The sequence below is a fragment of the Physeter macrocephalus genome, chromosome 3 (genome assembly GCF_002837175.3).
Source record: "Physeter macrocephalus isolate SW-GA chromosome 3, ASM283717v5, whole genome shotgun sequence".
Classification (NCBI taxonomy): Eukaryota; Metazoa; Chordata; class Mammalia; order Artiodactyla; family Physeteridae; genus Physeter; species Physeter macrocephalus.
This window is the reverse complement of record NC_041216.1, coordinates 14,817,257-14,825,829: the sequence shown is the minus strand read 5'-3', so window position 1 is coordinate 14,825,829 and position 8,573 is coordinate 14,817,257. Positions and strand designations below refer to the sequence as shown.

Genomic DNA, 8,573 nt, shown 5'->3' with positions numbered 1-8,573 from the left:
CAGCTGGGCCCGTGAGCCACAATTACTGAGCCTGCGCGTCTGGAGCCTGTGCTCCGCAACAAGAGAGGCCGCGATAGTAAGAGGCCCGTGCACCGCGATGAAGAGTGGCCCCCGCTTGCCACAACTAGAGAAAGCCCTCGCACAGAAACGAAGACCCAACACAGTCAAAAATAAATAAATAAACAAATGTGGGGTTTAAAAAAAAAAATCGTTAAAACACATTCATTCATTTAGCAAACACTTACTGAGCCCCTTCTCTGCCTCATGTCCTGTGCCAGGTCCCAAAGATGGGGGTGGGCAGGAGAGTGGAAAAGAATTTGATCCCTGCCTTCAGGAACTTCATGATATGGTAGAGGTTATAGAGAGGAAAACAAAGCATAGCAAGTGCTTACACAGCATGTGCTGTGTCAGTGTCTTAAGCACTTTATGCATATTTGACTCATTTAAGCATCATAGCACCCTATGAGATAGGTATTATCATTATGCCCATTTTTCAGATAAGGAAACTGAGGCACAGAGAAATTAAGTACCCTGCCTAGGAAGTGGCAGAGGCATGATATAAACTCAGTTTTGCAATCTTAACCACTTCCTTAAACTGCCCTTTGCAAAACAAGGTGGCAAGTACTATTAATCATTTCATAATTATATACTACTTTTGCCTGGTACCAATTGCTTAATTCAGGCTTATCATTATTCACTGTTTCATTCATTAAATCAAATCTGTTGAAAAACTAGCCAGACAACTAGCTAGACAGACAACTTCCCTCCCTCAGATTCTCCCCCAAGAAGCTTATTGGACTCAGCAGCCAGATGTACTCTGTCCATCATTCATCATATATTTATTGCAACTTGCTTTGCACCAGTCATTCTAAGAGACAAGAAGGTCTGCACTCAAGTTCCCCGCCACCAGCAGCACCGTGATCACCCCCAAGCCACCCAATAATTTGCACATGGTCCAAGTAAATGCAATGTGCTTGCTATGCAAAGGCAACATCAAGACAAGCCCCCAGCCCACACTCCTCCACACCCCCGAGCCTGATTTGTATCCCTGAGCTCCTCCTGCATTACATTCTGGAGTCAGCTCTGGTCTCTGGCCTTTCCTCGTCTGGTAGGGAGGAAAGAATTAAATGTCATTACACCACTACTTTCTATTCCCAGACAGCCTGGCAGGTTTAGGAAGCAGACCTTGCTGATGAACTAATTAGTGGGGCCACTTCTGTCCAGAGCATAAGAACTCCCCTGGCCCACTTGCTGGTTGAGGAGCCAGCACTGGATTTCTTCTCCTCCCCAAGAGACAGGGCTTTAGCCTCAACAGTCTGGCCTCTACCCTTGTCTACAACTTTGTCTTCCCAACTCAGAACCTCAGGGGACCAGAAAAGGCCTCTGAAAGCATCTTGCAGCTCTTTTGTTTTACATTGAGAAAACAAGAGCCCGGAGACAGCAAGGCCTTCCCCAGAGTTGCCCAATCCAGCCACGTTTCCATTCCACCGTGAGGGCAAAGACCAGGGAATGATGACATTTGATGGTGCCTTAGTTCCTGAGTCCCTGTGATCTGTTAAGTCCAGTCCGATGCTCCACATCCCACTCTTAGAACTTCCCAAGTCATAACAGCATATTAAAAGCTCGGAGAAGGTGTGCACCAAAGAAGCCTGCTTCACTTTGTTGAACCTACATTTGCCAAGCTTACATGACTAAGGATTCCATTCCCAGGAATGATTATATTATAAAGCTAGCTGAAATGTAGTAAGTGTTTACTATATGCTCACTCTTCATAGCCTTGTTGCAATTAATTCTCATAACTAGCCTGTGAGGTAGGTATTACTATGCCCATTTTGTTGTTGAGTGAAATTCAGAGAGGTTGGGAGCTCCTTAGCCAAGGCCATACACAGAGAGAGGGAGAGGGAGAGAGGGAGAGAGAGGGAGAGGGAGAGAGGGAGAGAGGGGGGGAGGGAGAGAGAGAGAGAGAGAGAGAGAGAGAGAGAGAGAGAGAGAGAGAGAGAGAGAGAGAGAGAGAGAGAGAGAGAGGGAGAGAGAGATGGAGCCAGGATCTGGACCCAGCTCCCCAACTGCAGAGCACAGATACTCTCAGCCACTCCTGCTGCCCTGCTTCTTGTCACACCTAACTGCATCCCAAAGAACTACTTTGGAAAACACTGGTCTAAAGCAGGCAACCAAGTCCTTTCCCATAAATTATTTCCTTAGGCTTCTAGCAACTGACTTGCATCCAGGGACCTCAGACTCACCCAGTTACCAGCTACCCACTCTCTCTGCACCAATGAAGCCCCGGCTCACAGCTACCTCCTCAGGTGGGTGATAGCTCACTCGCAGCCCTTCCCCTCCCCCAGACACAGTGGGCCCTAAGCACAGAACCCAGAGGCTACATACTGGGATGACAGAGGTCAAGTTGCCCTATTTCCTTTAGACCTTTAGACCAGTGGCCCCATTCCATTTGAATAGCTCTATTTTCAGAGTTAGTTCCCATCTCCTGACTCCATGGAAAAGGGCCCTGGATGCAGGGGAAAGAAGCAGGGGCAGGAGTCTAGCAAGAACCAGAAGGATGAGTATTCAGAGGGCACCCTCAGGGCATCCTTTGAGTAGTCTGCCCACCAGGCTGCCAGAACCTGGCTGTTCCAGGCATCCCACCCCAATCCAGTACACCTGCATGGCCCCCCTCCAAGTCTCCCTAATTGCACTGGTTACCTAAGGATTTCTCTTGAACCCAGGGGCTGATGACTTCTGCTGTGAAACAGGGCAAATTCGCCAGATGCCAAGCACTGGGTGGCACTTCCACAGGTGAGGGTCACTAGGGGTGGGGCTTCCAGGGACTGTAGGGATCTTGTGTGATGTCACCAGGGGGTGTGATGTCACCAGAGGGTGGGGCTAAAGACAACCTCCACCCTCTCCCCTCCCCCGATCACCACTCCCACGTTGGTCAAATCCAAGCTAAACTCTGCATCCCTAGCCAGGCCTCAGCTGCAGAAGGAAGCTCGTGGTTAACTTTGGCATGAAACATTTGGGGAAACCGAGGGCTAGCTGAAATGTTGTGACTTACCCAAGATCACACAGCAAAGCGGGCAAAGCTGGGCTGAGACCAGGTGTCCAGGGCCTGGTTCACGGATGTGAGACAAACTTGACTGGCTTCTGTCCTCTACTCAGTGGGAATCACAATGAAAGGAAGTTAGGAACCAAGGAGAAAAGAGACACTATAAAGGCTCGTGAAGGAGATGGACTTCAGATTTGGACAAAACAGGTTTGACTCCTGATTCCATAACATACTAGCTGTGTGACCTAAGACAAGTGACTCACCTTCTCTGATCCTCAGCTCCCACATAAGAATTATATTATCTACCTCATAGATTGCTACAAAGATTAAATTTATGAGAACAGTTTTAGCACTGTTTAGGGATTCAATAAATGATTACTATTATTAGTATTAATTACTAATAGTAGTAATTTTTTTTTCTTTTTTTCGGCACGCGGGCCTCTCACTGTTGTGTCCTCTCCCGCTGTGGAGCACAGGCTCCGGACGCGCAGGCTCAGCAGCCATGGCTCACGGGCCTAGCCGCTCCGCCGCATGTGGGATCTTCCCGGCCCGGGGCACGAACCCGTGTCCCCTGCATCGGCAGGCGGACTCTCAACCACTGCACCACCAGGGAAGCCCAGTAATTATTATTATTAAGAGTAGTAGTATTTGAAATATCCCCAGCCTGAGTAGTAGTATTTAAAATGTTCCCAGCTTGAAAAATTTGCTTGGGGTTCTCTAAAAAACTCGGTCCTCTTTTAGCCCTTGATAGCTGGTTCCACTGCGTTTGGAGGCCTTAGAAAGTTATCTGTCTCTTTAAATCTTTACCTTTCTCTGAGAATGCATTTAGGGACCAGGGGAATTTGGTTGGAGTTTAATAATTAAAGTGTTTTCAGCAAAGACCATTCAGAGTAACCACTCTGGATTCACAGGGCTCTGAAGATTTGCACTTGCCCACTGACCCAAGAGAAGTGGCTGGGAAGTGAAATCCCCAAAGAAAAGGGCCTCAAGCTCAGCAGCCCCAGGAGCCCCATCCCGGAGCAGACGGTAGAGGGGGTAGACTGTGCTAGCAGGTAATGCAAAAGGCCTGTGGCCTGGTTGCGGCATGTCTTGCAGGTTTGGGGAGGCTCCTGGGTTGGCTGAACCTCAGAACTGGGATCTCCAGGGCCCCGGTGGGAATTCTGTCAATCTGAGCAGCACCTTCCTCTTCTCCTCTCCTACCTCCCCAGCCCTCCCAATTCACATTCCCCTTTTCTAAACTCAAGGTCAACCTCCTCACCTCCTTCCTCAACCAAGGCTTGCCACCCCTAGTTCCTCCTGGTCTCCCCCTGATACCTCTGGGGGCAAAACAGCAGACCAAGTTGTGGGGATGGAGTAGTGAATAAGCTTTGGAGTGGGAGAGCCCTGGGTTATACCCATCCCACAGATTTTACTCAGTGCTTACTATATGCCAGGCACAAGGCTGCGAGGCTGGGGCACATGGTGAACGAGGCAGACAGCCTCCCTGTCCTGACAGTGCTCACCCACACAAATGAAATGCCCTTGGGCCCAGGAAAATCCAGCCCAGAGAGAAGCCACCCAGGTGGTAACCATGGAGAACTGGAGAGAGCTGCTCCCCCCAGGGAGGGCATCTACCACTCACCTCGGGCAGATATTCCAAGAGAACCCAGGTCCCCATTTTTATGTGAGGATGGGATTTCAGGTCTGGAACTTACCAGCTGTGTGACTTTGCTAAAGTTCCTTTACCTCTCTGGGCCTGTTTCTTCATTTGAAATCAGAGGATAATAATAGCTACCTCAAGCAAAACAAAGTCACAGATGCTAGCTAGGTGTTGGCTCTGGCACAGCACGGGCTCCACTATCTTTGTTGGATTCTAGTCCTGACTCAGCCACTCAATCCCAATGTGACCCTGGACAAGTCCCTTCCGCTCTTGGCCCTGTTTCTCCAAATGTCAAAGGACAGAGTAAACTCACCAATGACTTCAAAGGGCCCTTCAGTCCCTGAGACATTCCAGCAATATTTGTTTTAGGCTTACAGTGTGTCAAGAGCTGAAGCTTCCACAGTGAACAAAGCAGTTAAAACACTGTCCTCATAGAACTAATAGTCCAGCTAATTAACAGCTAAGGGTAACCCCTAAGGGTATTAATACCCTGCCCATTTGGAGCTTAATAGCCTAACTAAATAGCACCTACCTCTTTTAAGTATCATTTGATTATAATTCTACTTCCTCTTTTGCCTCCTTCCTGGCATGCAAAATATTCATTGTTGCTTCTCTGGGCCCTGATGTTTCAGCAACTCCCTTAAAGACAACTTTATCTTGCCATGAAAGGCAAAGTTTAACCTCATTAGATAAAAATAACAAAAAAGCCAGACCAGTGTTAACAATGGGGCTGTCAGAGGTAAATCCTCCTGAGGGGTCCTGACAAGGATGACACAATATGGCAGAGCCTGAAATATTATTAGTAAGACTAGGCACTAACATTAATAATTTATGGTGGCTTGCTCTTTACAAAGAACTTTTACACACATTTCACCTCTCCCTCTCAGCAACTCTTTGAACCTGTGGCTAAGCTGTTTTCACAGCCTCAGAGTGAGGCAGGATGGCAGAGCACATCTTACTCCAAAACCAGTGCTCTTGCCCTTCATCTGCTGTGGTCAACTCCCAGGCACCCAGTGGGTGGCCACAGATTGTGCAAGCAAAGTTTTCATCCCTGGCTGGCTTCTTGATATCTCAGCAACTGGGTCACCTCCCTCAATGCAAACCAATTCCCCAGTTCTGCCCAACGTGTTTAAAGAAAAAGTTCCTCCATGTCTTCCAAAACTGAACAGAAAACGCTTTTGTTTTTGTAACTGCACTTTGGGCTTCCATTTGTACTGAAAAGTGTGATCAGCATGAAATAAATCACTCTTAAAAGAATTCCTAGGATCTCAGACTCAGAGAACTGTTCTGAGGAAAAGAAAGCACCTGGTGAAGGAAAGCAGGCCCAGAGAGGTTGGGTGAGCTAGCTACAGTTTCCAGCCCAGGGGGACAGAAAAGGGACCTGAGTTTTACCACTGACCAGTTTCACCACTGACCTCTTGGCAGGGAAACTGAGGCTGGGGAAAAGCAGCCTCTCACTAAGGGTCTCAGCGGTGGCACAAGCCACATGATGGGATGCTGGGTCCCTCTCTAATGGGACATCCACCTAGGAGCAGCCAACCAGGCCCTGAGAATACATCTAACTCTTAAACTCCCCAGCCTTGGCCTGACCTGACCTCTCACTCCTGCCAGGCTTGGGGTGGAGTGGAGTGGGGGGCCGGTGGCATGCCCCAGGGAAACCTCTAGAGGTCCTCAAAGCCTATAGTCTTGAGGCAAGTGCTCACCTCACTGAGGGGGAGGAAACGTCATGCTCTCCCGACACCAAAGGAGGCTTCTTCCTCCCACGGGACCTAAGCTGCTTTGGAGCAAGAGCCCCTCTGAGCCCCAGCAGCGCTCTTACCACTGTTTCCGGTTTCCCATCTGGGAGCCCCTCACATCACCCAGTTCCAGGGACTCACGCCCCTTCTCGCCCCCAGAATCTCACTAGATTCCTCCTTCAGTGGAAGGAGCGTGCTCCGTGCCTATTCTCTTCCAAGCCACCACGGCCCTCCCAGGCCAGCTCGCCCCTCTGCTCACTCCCTCACAGATGCGCTTCCCTCCGCCTCTGATGGCCCCTCTCCTCCAGTCTCCTCCCACTCCTCCCTGAGACTCTCCCCCTCCAGCTCCGCTCCTCCTTCCTGCTCCAGTCCCTCCTCAGTGGCGCCCCACTCCAGCTGATCCCCGTTGTCAGCCTCCCACTTCCTCCCCGCGTGCCCCCAACTCACCTAGCCCCGAGTTTCGGCTGCACACAGCTCCCCGCGCTCCGCCCCGCGGGGAGCGTCCCCTCTGCCCGCCGCCCGCCCCTCCCACTTTTCCCCCAGCCCGGTACTTGCGACCGAACCGAGTTGCAAAACGAGGCCCGACAGCGACCCGGCGGCCCTCTGCATCTCGGCTGCAAGCGGGCAGATAAAGGGGCGGCCAGGCGGAGACTCCGCCCCGAGCCGTGGGAGGGCGGGGCGGCGGCGGGCGGCAGCGAACCTTCGCTTGGGGCTCCGGGCCCAGGAGTAGGCTGCCGCCCGCCCACCGCGCCCGCCTGGCCGGGCGCCAGCAGCCTCTACCCAATGGCGCCCACGTGTTGCACGCGGAGGCGAGAGTGGTCACCCACACCGGTGACGACAGTCTTGGGAGTTCCTGTGGTTTTCGTGCTGATGGGAACTCGGAGGCCCAGAGAGCAGAAGTCGTTGCTCAGCAGGCGCTCCAGCTGAGCGGTTTCCACTTCCGGCCGCCTTCAGCCACAAGCTTCGGAGTCTGGAACTGGCTGACCTGAGAGGGAGGGGGCAAGTTGTAGCAGGAGCACCCGAGTTTCCCAGCGAGAGCGTGCGGCCCAACCCTGAAGCCACTTAAACCCACACAGCCCACCTCTCTAGGATGCTTCTGGTCGGGACACACCTGACCTTCCCCATCTTCATCTCTCTGCCTGGGGAGCTCCACCCCACCTCTGCTCCCCTAACTTAAGTTCCCACCGAAATCCCTTTCTTTGGGCAGCTTCGCCTGATATGCCCAGCCCAAGGCACATAGTTAGGATTTCTATTGAAACACCTTTCTACTCCTAGTGTAACATCTCCCCGCAGGAGTGGGAGCACCTGAAGGGTGAGGAATCCCTGCACATAGTAGGCCCTCAGTAAATATTGGACCAACAATGGCAGGGCTTGTCAGCTCCTCAGGTGTGCAAAGACCTGGACCAGGCAGAATGGGGAGACACCCCAACCCTTCTGGGAAGCATCAGCCTGATGGATGGACTGCTGAGAGAAGACAGTCTAGGAGGGACACCCCTTTGCCCTCAGGGAGCTCTGAGCCCATTCAGAGAGACAGCTGTGGGGCACAGGCCTGATGACAGGATCCAAGTCCTGGTGGTGTTACCCCAACTCACCATGTGACTTTGGGCAAGGCTCCTCCTTGTTCTCTCTGGGCCTCAGTTTTGGGGTTTTTTTTCCTTTTTATTTATTTTTTATTTTTTAATTTAATTTTATTTACTTTTTTATACAGCAGGTTCTTATTAGCTATCTATTTTATACATATTAGTGTATATATGTCAATCCCAATCTCCCAATTCATCACACCACCCCCCCGCCACTTTCCCCGCTTGGTGTCCATACATTTGTTCTCTACATCTGTGTCTCTATTTCTGCCCTGCAAACCGGTTCATCTGTACTAAAATGAATCCAAATTGTAAAGAAAGAAGTAAAACTGTCACTGTTTGCAGATGACACGATACTATACATAGAAAATCTTAAAGAAACCACCAAAAACTACTAGAACTCATCAATGAACTTGGTACCATTTCAAGATACTTAGTATATAGAAATCTGTTGAATTTCTATAAATTAACAACAAACTATCAGAAAAAGAAATTAAGGAAACAATCCCATTTACCATCGCATCAAAAAGAATAAAACACCTAGGAATAAATCTAACTAAGGCAGTAAAAGGGCT

General features: G+C 50.3%; 1 protein-coding gene across 1 annotated transcript in view; it reads right to left on the bottom strand.

The window, feature by feature from the left end:
- Positions 1-6,999, bottom strand: part of PAQR7 (progestin and adipoQ receptor family member 7) — a 10,964-nt gene extending 3,965 nt beyond the window's left edge. Inside the window, exons 1-2 of the mRNA XM_007124647.4 lie at positions 6,866-6,999; positions 3,053-3,148 (exon numbers count right to left, since the gene is read on the bottom strand). The gene's annotated coding sequence lies outside the window, so the exon portion shown is untranslated. The remainder of the gene's footprint in view (positions 1-3,052; positions 3,149-6,865) is intronic.
- Positions 7,000-8,573: the final 1,574 nt, after the last annotated feature.